The 19,436-nt window shown below is 46.2% G+C and overlaps 1 protein-coding gene across 1 annotated transcript in view; it reads left to right on the top strand.

Annotated features, from left to right (window-relative positions):
• The first annotated feature begins 10,483 nt into the window (after nt 1–10,483).
• SHQ1 (SHQ1, H/ACA ribonucleoprotein assembly factor) overlaps nt 10,484–19,436 on the top strand; it is a 215,177-nt gene continuing 206,224 nt past the window's right edge. Inside the window, exon 1 of the mRNA XM_068253993.1 lies at nt 10,484–10,552. The gene's annotated coding sequence lies outside the window, so the exon portion shown is untranslated. The remainder of the gene's footprint in view (nt 10,553–19,436) is intronic.

The following is a 19,436-nucleotide window of genomic DNA, read 5'->3' as shown; positions in this document are numbered from 1 at the left end:
CCTGCCAGGAAGTGCGAGGTCTCCTACGTAGAGGAGAGTGGCTCACGCAGCGTACGCGGAGCGCAGTACTTTTCCTACGCCCGCCGGGAACATCTAAAAATGTATGTGCATAAAAGCCAGGTGCGAGATGACTGCCCAGCGCGAGATGGCAGCCGGGCGGGCGCCCAACTTACCTGGGCGGAGCGCCCACCTATTTGATGCTGGGGAGAACACTGTAATTACAGCCAAGTCGGTAATTTACCTCACTGCTCGGTAATTTCAGTTTTCCGTGTGGTAACAGTGTTTATGAATTGACACTTTGCTAAGTGCTCAGGAAAGTCTGCTGTTTTCAGCATAACCGCATGCGGTAATGCTTTATGAATTGAGGCCAATGTATTTATTCTTAAAAGTTCCTGGGAAATCGCTATGCAAAGCACTTTTTCAAGTGTTTTGCGATTTCCCTATACCTGCCATTGAGGCAAAAACGCCTCAAAAATGGTACAAGCAGCGCTTTGCTGAGCGGATCAGAAACGAACTGCTCATATGTAAACTCTCTCATAGGGAATCATTGCACAAGCGCTTTTAGGGCGATTTTAAAAATCGCCAGCTCTTAAAAAAAAATTCTGCAAACGCCCTAGGTGTGAACAAGCCCTAAAGTTATTATGCTGTTGCGTATCTTTCAGAGCAGTGAGGAAGTTCATAGTGCTGGCATGGCCAGATTTCAGCCAAGACCACAGAGGCCATGGCCTAGGGCGCCTCATGACCCAAGGCATTGCAGGCAGTGGGCACATGTACTGTTTGCCATTTGGCACTGGCTGCAGGCTCTGCTTCTGCTCGCGCTGCCGGGTGCCTGCCTGATTGCGTTCGTGGTGCTGTCTCTCTCCTGCCTGGCCTGCTCAGCTGTGCAGTGTGATGTGTACATAGATCACACCGCAGCGGGCGGCAGCAGGCGGGCAGTTCTGGCAAGCAAGGAGCTTCTTCCTACTTGCTGTGCCTGGCCATGGATGCGGCGGGTATTCAGCAAGCAAGTGCACACAGCGATAAAGATGCAGATGCACGTGAGCTGCCGCTTACCTCCTGTCTTGATTCAACCAGGCTGGCTGGTTTAGAGGATACTTCGGTTCCTTCACAATCCCGCCTCCTGAAGTTTCACGTGGAGACAGGAGATGTGCAGGGCAAGGCTCATCACTGCAGCGCTCTTGGAGAGACACGCTGGAAACGGTACTTCTTCCTAGCTGCTTCTGTTGTCATGTGTGAGTGATTTAGATGTGGATTCGCACCCTGTTTGTGCTGGAATGCTGTGGGGGATGTGAGGGAAGGGGGGAGCAGTTGCTGGGGACTCGGGGCAGAGGTTTCTCTGGTCTGGCCTGTGTCATGGGGAAGGGGTCGCTCATGGCTGACTGCCTGTTATAGGCAGTATATATGACTCATGTTCATGCCATCCTTTGACCTGAGCGACAGGCGCCGGCTTCCTGGGAGCGCACAGGGCTGGTTCTCTCATGAAGCAAGGTGAAACATTTGCATCAGGTGGCAGAGATTAAAGGGGCAGCATTTTTGTACTGACAGCATGCAGTCCGAGTAGGAGGAGAACTAGACTCACAGCCTACCAGTGTGCTATTGTGTTGAGCTGCAGCATGTCATATGAGAACGTAAAATGAAGCAGAGTAAATTGTAGGGAGCTGTGCGATCATTCCAAATCGGGAGGGCGCATCCTCACAAGATTGCCTCATGCAGCAAAAAGTCTAGAACCGGCCCTGGGGGTGCACGTGCATTCATCTACTCTGGACTGGCCCTGGCTGCATTTCTACCTGGCTGCGGGCTCCAAGTCCATCTGTGGCTGTTGCGAGTAGCTCCACCTCTGTACCCCTGGTCCCGCTAAGGGTGACGAGGGCGAAGACTCCAGGAACCTGCCTCTTGCAGAGCGTGTGTGAGCCGTGTGTGCCAGTAGTGCCGCCCCTCACTCACAGGCGATGTATGATTGGATGGCTCAGCCTGCTTCAGTGGGGGATGCAGGCTGCTCTGGAGCTGCGCTGCCTCAAATCAGAGACTTGTCTCTCCTGAATCCCGGCCATCGTTTATCCCCAGCTACACTGTGGACAAGCCAAGCAGAAAAGTAAGGTTTCCCAACTGCCTCCCGGGGAAGGAGGGGGGGCAGTCAGGGCAGGGTGCTTATCTATACACTAAAGGGGGATCTGCCTATATACACTATTTATCTGCCTAGCCTATATATGCTAAAAGGGGGATCTGCCTATATACACTAAAGGAAGGGGGGATTGGCCTATATACACTAAAGGAAGGTGGGGATCTGCCTATATACACTAAAGGAAGGGGGGATTTGCCTATATACACTAAAGGAAGGGGGGATTCTGCCTATATACACTAAAGGAAGGGGGGATTCTGCCTATATACACTAAAGGAAGGGGGGGGGGGAATCTGCCTATATACACTAAAGGAGGGGGGATCTGCCTATATACACTAAAGGAAGGGGGGATTCTGCCTATATACACTATAGGAAGGGAGGATTCTGCCTATATACACTAAAGGAGGGGGGGGGGGGGGGGGAATCTGCCTATATACACTAAAGGAAGGGGGGATTGGCCTATATACACTAAAGGAAGGTGGGGATCTGCCTATATACACTAAAGGAAGGGAGAATTTGCCTATATACACTAAAGGAAGGTGGGATCTGCCTATATACACTAAAGGAAGGGGGATTTGCCTATATACACTAAAGGAAGGGGGGATTTGCCTATATACACTAAAGGAAGGGGGGATTCTGCCTATATACACTAAAGGAAGGGGGGGGGAATCTGCCTATATACACTAAAGGAGGGGGGGGGGGTCTGTCTATATACACTTAAAGGGGCCATCGTTTATCCCCAGCTACACTGTGGACAAGCCAAGCAGAAAAGTAAGGTTTCCCAACTGCCTCCCGGGGAAGGAGGGGGGGGGGGCAGTCAGGGCAGGGTGCTTATCTATACACTAAAGGGGGATCTGCCTATATACACTATTTATCTGCCTAGCCTATATATGCTAAAAGGGGGTTCTGCCTGTATATACTAAAGGTGGGATCTGCCTATATACACTAAAGGAAGGGGGGATTGGCCTATATACACTAAAGGAAGGTGGGGATCTGCCTATATACACTAAAGGAAGGGGGGGGAATCTGCCTATATACACTAAAGGAGGGGGGGGGTCTGTCTATATACACTTAAGGGGGATCTGACTATATGGACTATCTGCCTAGCCAATATACACTAAAAGGGGGATCTGCCTATATACACTAAAGGAAAGGGGGGGGGGGTCTGCCTATATACACTAAAGGAGGGGTGATCTGTCTATATACACTAAATGATGGGGGGATCTGCCTATATATACACTAAAGGAAAATATTTTGTCCTGTCTAAATTAAGCGAGATTCCTATTACAGAGTGAGAAGAAACCAATGTACAACTCAAGATGTAATATGCAGAAAGTGATCACACCTTCAAAGATAAACTCCCAACTCCCCACCCAACCTAACCACTACACCCCCAACAATCCTCATCTCATCTCCTTAACTCCAGAAGTGTGCAGTAGTCCCCATGTCCCTAGCATGGGTATTAATCAAAGAGAATATGTGACTGCAATAAAGATTCAGACAGTGTGTATGGCTAGAGCCCCTAGGGTACCCAGAAGATCCTCCGTAGCATACCATCCAGTGTACTTAAAAGGTTCCATTAGAGACACAATGGCTATCATTCATAAAGCATTCCTGCATGCGGAAATGCTGAAAACAGCCGACTTTACCGAGCACATAGCAAAATGTGTATTCATAAAGGCTGTTTCCACATGTAAAGCTGACATTCCCGAGCAGAGCGATAAATCACCGCCTTGTGCGGTGACTATCGTAACAAATGTAACAAAATGTTAATTCATAAAGATTAACGCAAGTGGTATGAGGACTAGGGATGCTCATTCGGATTCCACGGAAATGCATTTCCGAAATTCCGATCGGAAATTGCATTTCCGCATCGGAATGCGGAAATCGGTAATGCAAGTGCCCTAGGCGGATTTCCGCCGGAAATCGCGGAAATTTCCGCCGGAAATCGCGGAAATTCCACCCGACTTTAACATTGATTTTCTCAAAAACTATAAGGTCTTTTTGAAAACTTTTTTTTGCATCTTGTTCACAAGATTCGTTTTAATAAACCCTGAAAATGTGGTGTTTCTAGGACTTAAGGGGGCTTTGCTATTAACCGCTAAAGTCGGCGGATTTTTACTGTAATGTAAAATGCAGAAAATCTGCATCTGCCTATTTTCTGCATTTTACATTACAGTAAAAATCCGCCGACTTTAGCGGTTAATAGCAAAGCCCCCGTAAGTCCTAGAAACACCAAATTTTCAGGGTTTATTAAACAGAATCTTCTGAACAAGATGCAAAAAAAGTTTTCAAAAAGACCTTATAGTTTTTGAGAAAATCGATGTTAAAGTCGGGCGTAAATTCCGCATTGGAATGCGGAAATTGATAGCGGAAAGCGGAATCGGTAATCGGTACATGACGGAATGCGGATTTACCGCGGAATCGGAAATTGACATTCCGACCATCCCTAATGAGGACGGGAAATACCGCTCCCTTGGATGTGGCGATAACCATGTCCCTCACTAATAATAATAACCAGGCCTAATCTTGGTGGAGGGCTGTTTCACTTCACTTCACTGCTGGAAATTGTGAGCTCTGATTATATTATATTGCTGTTGTTTGTAAATTTGTGTTTTGCTGCTTTGATATCTGGTGGCTTGTGCATTGCAGTTCATCAGATATCTAGCAGCAAGTGTTAGTTTTAAAAGTTTTTAAAAGTTCATTTTTTTCTCTAGTGTGCTTGCAGCAGCAGGCAGGTAATTAGCTAGGGGGGGGGGGGGGGGGGGGATTAGCTGTAACAGGAGGTATTTGGTCAGCTTCAGGACTCAGTACTGAGCTTGCTCAGTCTGTGGCTTGCTCACTAAGTGGCTTCGGCACAAGTGGCATAGGCGTTAAAAACAGGTGTTACAACACAGGCACAAAGAGAGAGGTGAGAGGAAGCAGGTAAGGACTAAAAAAAAAATAAAAATAAAAAAACTTCAATCAATATTGCGTTTTTTTGCATTGGTTAGAATGTGCTAACACGTTGTGGTGTAGTCTTTTAGTTTAAGGACTCCACCCGAGCTTCACTCACTCCCCCTCCTCCTCTCCCCCCCAACTTTACTCGCTCCCCCTCCTCCACCCCAATTTTACTCGCTCCCCTCCTCCACCCCAACTTCACTCACTCCCCTCCTCCACCCCAACTTCACTCGCTCCCCTCCTCCACCCCAACTTCACTCGCTCCCCCTCCTCCACCCCAACTTCACTCACTCCCCCACCTCCACCCCTCCCCCTCTTCCACCCCAGCTGCACTCACTCCCAAACTTCACTCACTCTCCCGTTTCAACTTTTACCGCCACAGTTTACTTTAAATAAAATTTCCCCACACAATAGTCATTATGTTGGACAATGCAGTACAGTGTACATCCTGCAGCATGTATGCATGCCTTGATCAGCGGATTGAGGGTGTTTACTGTTGCCCTGGGTGTGTGCGTGTTGCTCAGTTAGAGGCGGAAGTTGCAGAGCTAAATAAGCATCTCGCAACACTGAGACGCATACACAACATGGAGATGAGCTTGGATCTCACGATCCAGACACTGGATGGAACCGGTGAAGATGAGGTGGGTGGAGTAAAGCTGGAGCAAGAAGCAGAGGTAGCCGCTAGTTGGGTCACAGTTAGAAGGGGTATGGGAAAAAGTGGCAGGGAGGCTAGTCCCGAGTTGTCCCTCACTAATAAGTATGCTTGTTTGCGTAATATTGGGGAGGATGATTCAGGAGTAGCAATGCTGCAGCAGGATGTGCTCCTTAGCAACCAAGAGGCAGACTGCTGCAACGAGAAAGGCAATAGGAGTGCAGCTAAGGCTAGACAGGTACTGGTGGTAGGGGATTCAATTATTAGGCGCACAGATAGGGTAATCTGTCGAAGAAACCGTGAATGCCGTACAATCTGTTGCCTCCCGGGTGCTCGGGTTCGGCATGTAGCGGAAATAATTGACAGATTATTGGGTGGGGCTGGGGAAGACCCAGCTGTCATGGTACACATTGGCACCAATGACAAAGTTAGTGGGAGATGGAAGGTCCTCAAAAATGATTTTCAGGTACTTGGAGATAAACTTAAAGCAAGGACCTCCAAGGTGGTGTTCTCTGAAATACTGCCAGTGCCACGTACTACATCTGAGAGACAGAGGGAGCTTAGGGAGTTAAATAAGTGGCTGAGAAATTGGTGTAGGAAGGAAGGGTTTGGGTTCCTGGAGAACTGGGCAGACTTTGCAGTCGGCTACAGGTTCTACAGCAGGGATGGGCTGCACCTTAATGGGGAGGGTGCAGCTGCATTGGGGGAGAAGATGGCTAAACGGTTGAAGGAGATTTTAAACTAGGATCTGGGGGGAGGCGGGAGGATAAAGTCTCAATATGTAGACAAGATAAGGTAAAAAAACAGTGGGAGCCTAACATGGGGGGGGGTGGAGAGGGCGGTGGGGACAGTATAAAGATTAAGGAGGTTGGTAAAACTTCAAGTAGCCCATTTCATGTAAACAAAATTGGTAAATGTGGTGGTAAAAATATAAAGTGCATGGTAACCAATGCTCGGAGCCTTGCAAATAAAATAGACGAACTAGAGTTCATTCTGAATGACAAAGGCTATGACATTGTGGGAATAACCGAGACATGGATGGATGAAAGCCATGACTGGATAGCTAATTTAAAAGGATACAATGTGTTTAGGAGGGATAGAACAGGGAAAAAAGGTGGAGGGGTTTGTCTCTTTGTTAAGAATTCTTTTACAGCTGTCCTCAACGATGAGATGGAAGAAGATTGCGAAGATGTGGAGTCCGTTTGGGTAAATATTCATGGTGGAAATAAAAGTTGCCAATTGCTTAATGGGGTATGCTACAGACCACCTCATATTATTGAAGCTGCAGAACTGCGATTACTACAGCAAATTAAAAAAGCTGCAAGTAAAAATGAGGTCATAGTTATGGGCGACTTCAACTTTCTAGACATTGACTGGGGTATTGAGGCTACCCATTCTGGTAAAAGCAGCAGATTTCTGGCAGCACTACAGGACAATTACTTGACTCAAATGGTAACGGAACCAACTAGGGGGAATGCGTTACTGGATCTGATCATTTCTAGACCAGATAATGTATCAAATGTGCAGGTTCAAGAACATTTGGGAAATAGTGATCACAACATGATAACGTTTGATCTGGTGACTGATAGGCCACGGGGCAGCGGGACCATAAACTATGAATTTTAGAAAAGCAAAGTTCAATCAAATTAGGCAGGCACTAAGTTTGGTGAACTGGGATAATGTACTACAAGGGGAGGACACTGAAGGGAAATGGCAAGCTTTTAAACTTATTCTCAATCAATATTGTAGTATGCATATCCCATATGGAAACAAAATGTCTAGGAATAAAAAAAGGCCTCTATGGATGAATAGAAAGGTTAGGGATAAAATGAAGAGGAAAAGGAATGCCTATAAGGTCCTAAAACAGGAGGGGACCAAGGCTGCACTAAGCAATTATAAGGAGTGCAATAAAAATGGTAAAAAAGAAATTAGACTGGCAAAGATCGAAGCTGAAAATCAAATCGCTAGGGATATCAAATCTAACCCAAAAAAGTGTTACAAGTACATCAACTCTAAAGAAAAGAAAGGTTGACTGTATAGGACTCCTAAATGATGAGGGTGGGAACTCAATGGTGGATGACCAAGGTAAAGCAGAGTTATTAAATGCTTACTTTGCTTCTGTCTTCACAAAGGAAACAGCACTGTTGCAAATTACAGAGGCAGAAGAGTCTCAATCTTCTAACTGTAATATTAAATACTTAACGCAGGAAGAAGTGAAGGCAAGACTAAATAAATTAAAAATAGACAGGGCACCCGGCCCAGATGGCATGCACCCTCGGGTCCTAAGGGAATTAAGTTCAGTTATAGCTAAACCCCTTTATCTTATCTTTTGTGACTCTCTTGCAACTGGCAGAGTCCCAGTGGATTGGCGTACAGCCCACATTTTCCCATTATTTAAGAAGGGCAAAAAATCAGATCCAGGAAATTATAGACCTGTAAGCTTAACATCAGTTGTATGCAAACTATTTGAGGGGTTACTAAGAGATACTATACATGACTTCATAATAGAAAATAATCTTATTTCTCAGCATCAACATGGGTTTACTAAAGACAGGTACTGTTTGACTAACATGCTCAGCTTTTATGAGGTAGTGAATGCTAATATGGATATTGGGAATGCTGTAGATGTGATATACTTGGACTTTGCAAAGGCCTTCGACACTGTTCCCCACAAAAGTCTGGTGCAAAAGTTGAGGATGCAAGGACTAGGGAAGAGTCTGTGTGCATGGATAGGGAACTGGCTAATGGACAGAAAACAAAGAGTTGTGGTCAATGGATCGTACTCAAAATGGGAGACTGTTAGCAGTGGGGTCCCACAGGGGTCTGTACTGGGTCCAGTGCTCTTCAATTTATTTATTAATGACCTAGTAGATGCAGTAGTGAGCAATGTTGCTATTTTTGCAGATGATACAAAATTGTGCAGAATCATCAACTCTCAGGAAGATAGTGTCATATTGCAACAGGATCTGGATAGGATGGCTATGTGGGCACATACATGGCAGATGAAATTCAATGTTGAAAAATGTAGTCATGCATTTTGGTCGTACCAATGGTCTAGCACCATACAAAATAAATGGGATACAGTTGGGGACATCAAACTTGGAGAAGGACTTAGGAGTACTCATCGACAACAAGTTAAATAATCGTACTCAATGCCAAGCCGCTGCAGCTAAAGCTAACACAATTTTGGGATGCATTAAAAGGGAAATAAAAACTCGAGATGCTAGCATAATATTGCCCCTGTTTAACTCTCTAGTAAGGCCACATCTGGAATATGGAATTCAGTTCTGGGCACCACATTACAAAAAAGATATTGCAGTTTTAGAGCAGGTACAGAGACGAGCAACAAAATTGATACGTGGGATGGAAGGTCTCGCTTACCAAGAAAGGTTAGATAAACTGGGTTTATTTAGTCTAGAGAAAAGACGCCTTAGAGGAGATCTAATTAACATGTATAAATACATCAGAGGGCAATATAATAGCTTGGCAGATGAGCTTTTTGTCCCTAGGCCTTCTCAAAGGACTAGAGGACATGATCTGCGCATGGAGGAAAAACGTTTTAGCCATTTATTTAGGAAAGGGTTCTGTACAGTAAGAGTGATTAAGATGTGGAATGCATTGCCACAGGAAGTCGTTATGGCAAACTCTATACCTGCATTTAAAGGGGGCTTAGATGCTTTCCTTGCGTTGAAAGACATCCATGGCTACAATTACTAGGTAATGCCTAATGATGTTGATCCAGGGATTTTATCTGATTGCCATCTGGAGTCGGGAAGGAATTTTTCCCTTTTGGGGCTAATTGGACCATGCCTTGTAGGGGTTTTTTCGCTTTCCTCTGGATCAACAGGGATATGTGAGGGAGCAGGCTGGTGTTGTACTTTGTACTGGTTGAACTCGATGGACGTATGTCTTTTTTCAACCAAAATAACTATGTAACTATGTTAAGTTAATGGAGACGCAGACCTCCCAGGCAGCTGCAGTAGACCGGAACACGGAGAAATGTATCAACTCGGCAGCTTCCTGTGTTTCCGCATGCCTACCGCCTGCCTAGTTCGGGAAATCTCCACACTGCTATCGCACCTGTACACTTTTTTATGAATGACCACACAGAAATGTAAAATCCCGAAAGCGGTGTTTTCCCGCACTGATTTTCATTACCGACCACACTTTTATGAATGATAGCCTATCTCAGACCTAGAGAAAGACAGGTATCCTTTACAGACACAACAGCATTTAAAGCAGTGGTCCTCCAAACTAAAGCCCGCACCACCCATCCACATGCTAGAAGCCAGTGAGCAGTTATTCGCTGGCTTCAAATCCAATTCTGCGTAAGTTGACACTGTTCTCCAACTGAATGGGAGGTTGTGACCTGGGTATGCTTCACTGTCTGGTGCACAACAACGTTCATTGGGGTGCCGCATGACTGAATAGCTGCTGCTAAGAGTACTCTGGGCATGACTGGGGGGAATTAATACCTAGATTCAATGTAATGTTTTTCAACATCAGTTTATGTATGTTCCGGCCCCCCAGCAGTCTGAAGTATGTTGTTCTGGCCCTTGACAGAAAACGTTTGGGTACCCCTGATTTAAAGATTACTTGAAGTTAAAATGACAGGCTCTGTCTGAATGAGATCAGATGGAGGTGTTGCAGGGCTAAATATGTACATGTCTTGACATCTTCAGGGCACAGGTGATGCTCCGCCCCCTTCCTCAGCAGTGTGGCAGCGGCCATGTCATGTTGTCAGAGCCTTGGCGATAATTTTGAAGAAAAAAAACCCACCAGAAACAATTCTGAAAGGAAGGCGGAACGATCACCTGCCTGAAGGGAAGATGTCACGGCAGGTGAGTATTTAACCCCGTGACCCCCTCAATACTCCATCAGTCAGACAGAGCCTGTCATTACAGGCTCTCTCAATATGGCTTTAAGTACTCTTTCACTAATATCTATCTAGCCCTTCAGTAAATCAACCACACAGAATTATTTCATTATAATTAGATGGAGAGTTCAACGACACTTCAAAGTGCTGCATTGATTTAAGCAATAAATGATAAAAGCACCATTTAATTGTTCCTATATTGACACGTATCTGTGTGATCCATCCCACAGCGATTTCACAATAACCGGTAACGCAGCTTCTAACTCTATTCAGATGTTCAGTATATCAGCAGCAAAGCTCTTCATGTGGCTGCCAGCCTGGAATGGAATACAGGCTGGTTTGGATTGCAGCACACTTCCTGGATGGTCATATTCATCAGGACAGAACCTGAAGGCAGCAAACCTGAAATCACCATTTATCCTGGCGCTGTAAATGTATTTGTACAAACAGCTAATGTGAGCAGCTGAACTTGTCTTAATATTATTCTCCTGTACTTCCCTGCAACTCACAGCGGGAGAGGGAAGGGCAGCTTAGCATTGCTAATAGGGGAGCTGTCTAAGCAGAGGAAAAATGTGTGCTTGTGTGCTGCTTCTCTTCACAGTTCGGCGAGCAGCATGGACACTGGATATGGTTGTGTGATCAGGTTGTATTGGCTGGGGTGGAGAAAAAGCAAGGTCAGGTAGCTGGTTGAATTCTCTGACTAGCTTTCTAGAGCCATGTACAAAGGACAAGTTTGTCCTGGATGATTCTTCTCACTTCAGTCAAAACCACACCCCATTATGTCATGTGGGGATCACAGCACCGTGCATGCTCGACGGTCCGTTTAAAAACAAGTTTGTCGCTATAGACGTACATGACTTCTGGTCTGCGCCGGTCGCTGCACGAGCCGCACGGTAACATAGGTATGTGCTTGTGTTACATAGGGTTCTTCCGGCGCAGCACACCGCACTGCAGGCAATGGCTATCATTCATAAAAGAGTGGTCGGTAATGCAAATCAGTGCGGGAAAACACCGCTGCCGGTATTTTACACTTCTGTGTGGTTATTCATAAAAAAAGTGCACAGTTGCGATAGCAGTGCGGAGATTCCCCGAACTAGGCTGGCGGTAGGCAGGCGGTAGACTTGCGGAAACACAGGAAGCTGCCGAGTTGATACATTTCTCTGTGTTCCGCTCTATTGCAGCTGCCTGGGAGGTCTGTGTCTCCATTAACTTAACATGGTTATCGCCACATCCAAGGGAGCGGTATTTCCCGTCCTCATACCGCTTGCGTAAATCTTTATGAATTAACATTTTGTTACATTTGTTACGATAGTCACCGCACAAGGCGGTGATTTATCGCTCTGCTCGGTAATGTCAGCTTTTCATGCAGAAAGAGCCTTTATGAATGAATATCTTGCTATGTGTTAGGTAAAGTCGGCTGTTTTCAGCATTTCAGCATGCGGAAATTCTTTATGAATGTGATTTAACCCATAGACTTTAATTGCCCTAGCAGTAGGCTGCGGTAAAATGCGGAAGGGCCCTAAGAGTAAGGCTGGCATTTTTGAAACATATAAGGCAACGGGGGCAAGCCCAAGCCGCCCTAATGTGAACCAATTGCCAGTTAGACATACCAAGGTGGGTGAAGATACTCTGTGCAGTAGCCTCTGCCCCACCCATGTGCACAGAGCTTCCAATCCCAATCCTTGATCTTGGAGTCTTCTCCACTTCTGCATCCGTTTTGCTCCAATTTTCCTTGCACTGGTTTTGATGAATCTGCTTCACTGCTTCAACTCACATGGGTTAGAAATGACGAACTATGAACATATAAAACTGTGCCGGAGGAATTATAAATTCATATGGAATTACAGCACACTTGGCCTTTATGTGAACCATGAAACCTGAAACAAGCTCATAAAATGCAAATGATAAAACCCGTATGCAGGCAGGAATGCCTTCTTGGCTTTGGAACAGAAATCGGAACCCCAGAAACATCTGGATGGCTTTGGGAACATTTTCATCTTTATGCCAAATTTGGAGTGACAGTGCCGGGGAGCATCTCTCCCTAAACATTTCTTGTCTTATGACAATGACTGCAAGAAGTGATGTGCCTGGTGGTAGTGATAAAATTGTCCAAAATTGGAAGGCCAGTGCTTCTATTAACCACTTAAGTACCAGCGGTCTCTGCCCCCTTAAGGACCAGAGAACACTGGTAGAAGATACGGCGGAATACCGACGAATTGCCGCACTTACCTGCTGCAATCGCCATCCACGCCGCATGTCGGGAACCTCAGCCACTCACTCTACCGACTCTATGACAGCAGAGTTGCTGTGAGCCGGTCAGGAGCCGCTTTCATTGGCTCCTGACCCTGCCTATCGTTGTAAGCCATTGGGAGCTGCTTACCTTGATAGACAGGGTCAGGAGCCAATGAAATCGGCTCCTGACCGGCTCACAGGGCTCTGCCATTATAGAGATGGCAGAGCGAGTGAGCTGCAATAATGAGACAGTGGCGAGATCGTCGGGAGCGATGAAAGCGGTGAGAATGCGTGGCGTTGGTATATTGAAATCTACGCCCTCAATTAGCGCGGGTCCTTATCTAGATAAGGCAAAGAGGGGCAATTCCCCTGTCCCCCGAGCACTGCCGGGCCCCCGGCCTACCCCTGAACCGTTCCCTCCCAGGGGCCCCTGCACAATAGCAGCATTGGTATGTCACCTGTCCCGGCACACTGTCCCGCTCCTTCGTGCTTCTGTCTTCTTCCTGTTGTCTGTCTCTTGTGACCAACACGTCATTACTGTTACGCATTACATATGCCAGTCACAAGAGGCAGGCAGTAGGAAGAAGACAGGAGCAGCGTGCCAGCTGCCGGGACAGTTCAGTGATGATGCTAGTGTTGTGCAGAGGCCCCGGGGAGCACGTAGGAGTCAAAGGGGGGGAAAGGGGGGCAGCTGTCGGTTTGAGGGGCCCTGGGAGCTGAGTTTGACTGGGGTGGCCCAGGTTACCTTTTCCCTGTGGTCCCACTGGGCATTAAACCGGCTCTGTGTACCAGACTTATCTTTCTCAAATAATCAATAACATAAACAGGGAAAACAAGCCAAGATTCACTGATAAAACTCCACCAATTAAGTGTGGAAATAGATTTTAAACACCCATTCATGAAAGACTATGGGCTTGATTCACAAAAGAGTGCTAACTGTTAGCACGGCCGTTTTCGCGCGAATTTTCGCATTGCGCGCGATCACGAATTTTAACTTTTTCGCGCGCAAACGCGAATTTTCGCGCGAAAAAGATATCGATTTCGCGGTAAAATTCGCGTTAGCGCGCGAAAACGTTATCGTTTCGCGCGAAAATTCGCGATCGCACGCAATGCGAAAATTCGCGCGAAAACGGCCGTGCTAACAGTTAGCAACCTTTTGTGAATCAAGCCCTATGTATTAACCTTGTGTCTGGTCTGCACTGTTTCCAGCTTTGTGCCAAGCATTTCTTCCTACCTTTCCTGAACTTCCAAGCTTTACCAGATGTTACTAAGTTTTATGCATAGTGTCTCTATAGAGCTCATTCCTCTTCTGAGCACCTTATCACACAATTACCATTACAATAGTGACTGCAGAATGACTGAACATTTTGTGGAAGGCCTGAAGGGAAACCTGCTGTAAATTACTCCAGGAAGCCAGTGCCTGACAGAAATATGACTTCGCTCTACATCTGCACCACCGTAACCCGGAGTGAACCGTAGCTGCAGCTGACGTTTTGGTTCTAAAACAGATTTATTGTTGTAGAAAATGCGCAATATTACCTTCTTTGAAATTAATCTTGGAAATATCAGATCACAGGATATAAAACGTGTTGCGGGATTAGACTCTGTGCTCGACGTGAACCATTACCCTTTTTCAATAGGTTGTCTGCATTACATATGGTATGTGTTATTGACGGCAAAGTGGCACAGAAGAGGGATTAGAAGGGAAGTATACGGTTTAATGAAAACTTAACTTGGGGAGGGGGGATTTTTATTAATGAAAGTAAAACTGAAGCAGCAGAATGTTTCAAGGAAAGATTTTTACTAATGAAACTCGGCTGAGGCTCTATTGTGTGTACAGCGGGCCAGCGATCAGCCTGGCACATTGTTTTGGTCAAATGCTGCCCAAGAGAATTGTTCTCCTCACTCACCCCGCCTGCCGCGTGACATGCTGCTATCTCACCTGCTACATAGAAACAGAACAGGCAGGCTAGTGACATGTCCTGTACAGTAACGGCACTGCAATGTTGCCCAAGAGAATTGTTCTCCTCACTCACCCCGCCTGCCGCGTGACATGCTGCTATCTCACCTGCTACATAGAAACAGAACAGGCAGGCTAGTGACATGTCCTGTACAGTAACGGCACTGCAATGTTGCCCAAGGGATTGAGTCCCAATCCCTGCTGGGCCTCGTACTTATGCATGAGGCCTAAGTAGCTAATTGCATTCACCTGTTGGGGATAGTCTGTAAAATAATGGTGCCCATGCAGAAGTTGTAAGGACAGATCGACCAAGAGACAGACTCTGATTGGAGAGAGATCTATTGTCTGTCCATACACCACAGGCTGATTCCCAATCGATTTCAGCATAAAATCTCTCAGGAATTGGCCTTGTGATGACGCGTCTGCCGCCTCGCCGCCCCCCTGCTGTCCTCCCAAAGTAAAATGTTCCCCCTGTTGCAGTATACTTTACCTGTCCGTCGCTGGCTCCGTACTCCTTCCACATACACACATCGCACGTGGTTGCCATCGTATACGTAGATATGTAACGTCACACACCACGTGGGCCGCGTGTATGCGGATGGAGTCCGTAGTCAGTGACTGACAGGTGAAGTACACTGCACCAGGCACTGGGGGGAACATTTTACGTTGAGGGGGAAAGCGCTAGGGGTTCTGTCACTGGTCCCAATATTGCCGCTGTTACCGCCGCGTACCAGATCGAGCAAGTCGGTTCTACATCTTGCAACATGTCCGATCGATACATGCAACCAATCTAGGCCCGAAATTGGTCGCATCGTCGATCGGACATGCTCTTGGTAGCACAGATTTTCATCTGATTATAATAATGGAATCAGATAGTCGATTGGCTGCCAAGTCGCCTGATGTATAGTCACCTTTAGTATGAGTCAGCTAGGCTTGGGATAAATGCAAATAATGAGCTTGATTTCTCAATGGAGGTTAGAAGACAAAATGAAGGGTCAAAATGAAAGGCTAATTGGTTCTCCTATTTCTTGTTAAAGTGGGATGAAACTCTCTCTATAAAACTCTTGTACCTATTGTTAGGTACAAGAGTGTGATGCTGGGCATACACGATACATTTCTGCGGCCCGATTAGCCGGCGGATCGACTCCCGCGCGTCCTCGATCGTCCCCGCGCGTGCGCTGGATCGATTCCCGCTCGTCCCCGCGGGCGCTTATCTTCTGCTCTTTTTTCGCTATTGCGCTTATCGAGCGCAGAATCGATCCGGCGGGTCATCGGACACGTCGGATATTATCAATCGAGCCGCCGATGGCTCGATTGATAACAAAAAACAACCCGTGTATGCCCAGCATAAGTTTAATATACTGTATATGTATAACCTGGCTGATCCTTCAGTGCCATTGCAAGGGCTGACACGTCACTGATAAATGACAAAGGCTGATGAGTCACTGATAAATGAACCTGAACTGTGTGGCTTTTCACTGGCCCAAACATGCTCACATCACAGTGACTAACAGGGTGTTTGGGCAAATTTACATTTATGTGTTTGACAGCATTTTTACAACGCATTGCTGCATGCATTTTTTCATGCATGTGGACCCACTATATAGAAAAGGGCATGAAAATGCACAGCAACTGTATGTATTTTTATGCGCTGGCAGCATAAACCCATCCATCTACCATGTATATTGGTAGGTGAACAGAGGCGCCAGAAGGATAAAAGTACATACAATTTTAAAAAAATTGCTGGGAGGAAGTGGTGGACTCGCCTCCGTTAAAGCAGACACCAAGGACTGTAAATATATAGATATACACATTTATTAAAAATACCCCAAAGATGCAACGTGTTTCGCGGGCACAACCCATTTCTTCAGGCAATAAGCAGGGGATAAACAACAGCAATTCAGTTATAGCAAGCAGAGCACCTCATCTACCACGGTCAGATCCGAGCAGCCCCCCCCCCCCCCCCCCCCCGCTCTTCAGGATAGGAGAGAATCTAATTATTGATGATCTGCAGTATCACCAAGAATGCAGATATATACCTGATTATTGATGATCTGCAGAATCACCAATAATACAAGTATAACTAACCTCTGGACACCTGATAATAAATGACAATAAAGACAGTACTAATTCACAAGAGCGTGGAAATATCCACCACACAGCAATTCTTCAGAGGTGTGGTTACCTCTGAATGGGAACCCCGTATGTGAGATCCTCAACCAGGCAGAGAGGAATCTCAGCCCCAGGCAGTAATCGTCTGCTAGGGCAGGCGTCTCGGAGAGGCAAGCCTCAGGGATAACCCACCAGTGGGAGACGTCCCACTGGAGGCAGAAAGGTCAGACAAGCAGAGGTTCGGCAACAGAGAGACAGCAACAGTACAGGAACAGAAGGCTGATTCAGAATCGGTAAACAAGCAGGGTCGGCAACTTTGAATCAGATAGGCAGAGGTACAAGATCGACAAGAGAAGAGAGTAGTCAGGGAAAGCCAGAGTCAAAAACACAGATAAATATACAATATAATCCTAACTGAGGTGTGACGTCCTTGGTATCAACAGCTAGGGACTAAGCTAAGGTCTGAGCGTTTACACCGAGGTATTCACGACAGCAGACAAGGAGCATCTGCAGACTAGCTCCTTATATACTGGGAGCGCATCTACAGCGCCACCCAGCCAATCCCACGACTAGTAGGAGTCAGCTGACTCCCCGTCAAGCTGCATAAAGGTCCTGCCGCTGGGCGCGCGCACGCGTAATGCGTGCCCTGTTTGCGGCCGAAGGACCTGACTGTAACAGCGTGGCGGGGACCGCCGCCGGCTGCTCCGTGGAGACGGCGTCCATGCCGCTCTCTGCCGCAGCGAAATCCCCACCGCCCGTTACAGTAACCTATAACTAGGTGGCTCACTGTTTTAATATGTAATTCATAACTGTGACTTCACCCCAGGAATGAAACCAAAGGGTTGGAGTTATGAAAAGAAAGAAATATTTGGTGTATAATGCGCTCAGTGCTCATTACTTGGATGAGCTGATGCACGGTCCTCTGACTATGTACACCAGCAAAACAATAAGCTGGGATGCAAGGTGAATAGAGTTGGAATGTGCCAGTGGCATAGATAGAGATCATGGGGCCCCATAGCAAAATTTTCATTGGGCCCTTAGAACTAGGCACTCTTAACCAGTTCACCCCCAAGAGTTTTTACCCTAACGGACCAGAGCAATTTTCACCTGTCAGTGTTCCTCCCTTTTATTCCCTAATAACTTTATTACTACTTATCACAAGAAAATGATCTATACCTGTTTTTTTTTGCCACCAATTAGGCTTTCTGTGCGTAGTACATTTTGCTAAGAATTTTTTTTTTATTCTAAATGCGTTCATCTAACGGGAAAAATTAGAAAATAATGGAAAACATTTATTATTTCTCGGCCATTATAGTTTTAAAATTAAACGTTCTCCTGTGGATAAAACCGACACATTTAATTTGCCCAGTTGTCCCAAATATTAAACTGTCCCTATCACAATGTAATTCGACAATATATTATTTGGAAATATAGGTGTTATTTTTCTGGGCTTTTTTTTTGTCCGTTCCATAATTAAGTAAAAGTAATTTTAAAAGTAATAAGTAAAAGTAATTTTCCCTCATAAAATATAGATTAAGGCAACTATTTATCTATTTTTTTCTTGGGGGGGGGGGGGGGGGGGGGCCTTTGGAAGTGTAAGTTATTAATTGTATTAATATTGTGTTTCATGTATGTGTAATTTTTACTTTTTGGCCACAAGATGGAGCTAGTGAACACTTTCCCAGTTAATAGGAAGTGTTCACTTTTTTTTTTTACTATTTAACTAGCTGTGACTATTTCCTGTTTTATGAATGGACGTGGCCGCTGATTGTGGTCACATCCATTCATTCCAGGCATTGCGATTGGGTAGAGGACAGCTCGGTCCTCTTCCCCAATCACTGAACACAGAATTCCGCCAGAAACGGCGGCTGCAGCGGCGCGTACACGTGTGGAGCGGTTACCTCACCGAGCCTACAGCAAGCGTTAGTACCAGACAAGACAGATAGAAGGAGTAGCCAGTAGCAACCGCAGCTCTGGCCTACACTCCCAGACAGAGTACAGAAGGAACCACCGCCGCTACCGCTAGGGCGAGTGCGATCCCAACAGACAGAACGATTTCCTGTCGACCGCCGCTGGCGACAAGACAATCGCAAGACAGAAGGAGTAACCAGTAGGAACCGCAGCTCTGGCCTACACTCCCAGGCAGAGTACAGAAGGAACCACCGCTGCTACCGCTAGGGCGAGTGCGATCCCAACAGACAGAACGATTCACTATCGGCAACCGCTGGCGACCGTGCAATCGCACAGACAAGACAGAATAGGCAGTACAAATTATACACAAACCGACTGCACTAAATAGGAATGCAAGGAGCACTCCCCAAGAATAAGCTACACTAAGATAGCAATGGCTGACACTCCAGGTGAGTTCAGCAGAAACAAACCTCTATGACCAGCAAGGGATTCTGAGAGCAAAAGGTATTTATACTGCAAGCCATCAAAGGAGGCAGCTAACCAATTTGCATGACAAGTATATGCAAATTCCTCACCAGCAGAGCAACTCTGAAAGTTGCAAAGCGAAGACAGGTCTCTTTTCCAGAGACCTGTA

Source organism: Hyperolius riggenbachi, chromosome 9, assembly GCF_040937935.1.
Source record: "Hyperolius riggenbachi isolate aHypRig1 chromosome 9, aHypRig1.pri, whole genome shotgun sequence".
NCBI lineage: Eukaryota > Metazoa > Chordata > Amphibia > Anura > Hyperoliidae > Hyperolius > Hyperolius riggenbachi.
The sequence above is the reverse complement of the archived record's forward strand: the minus strand, read 5'-3'. Positions and strand labels throughout refer to the sequence as shown.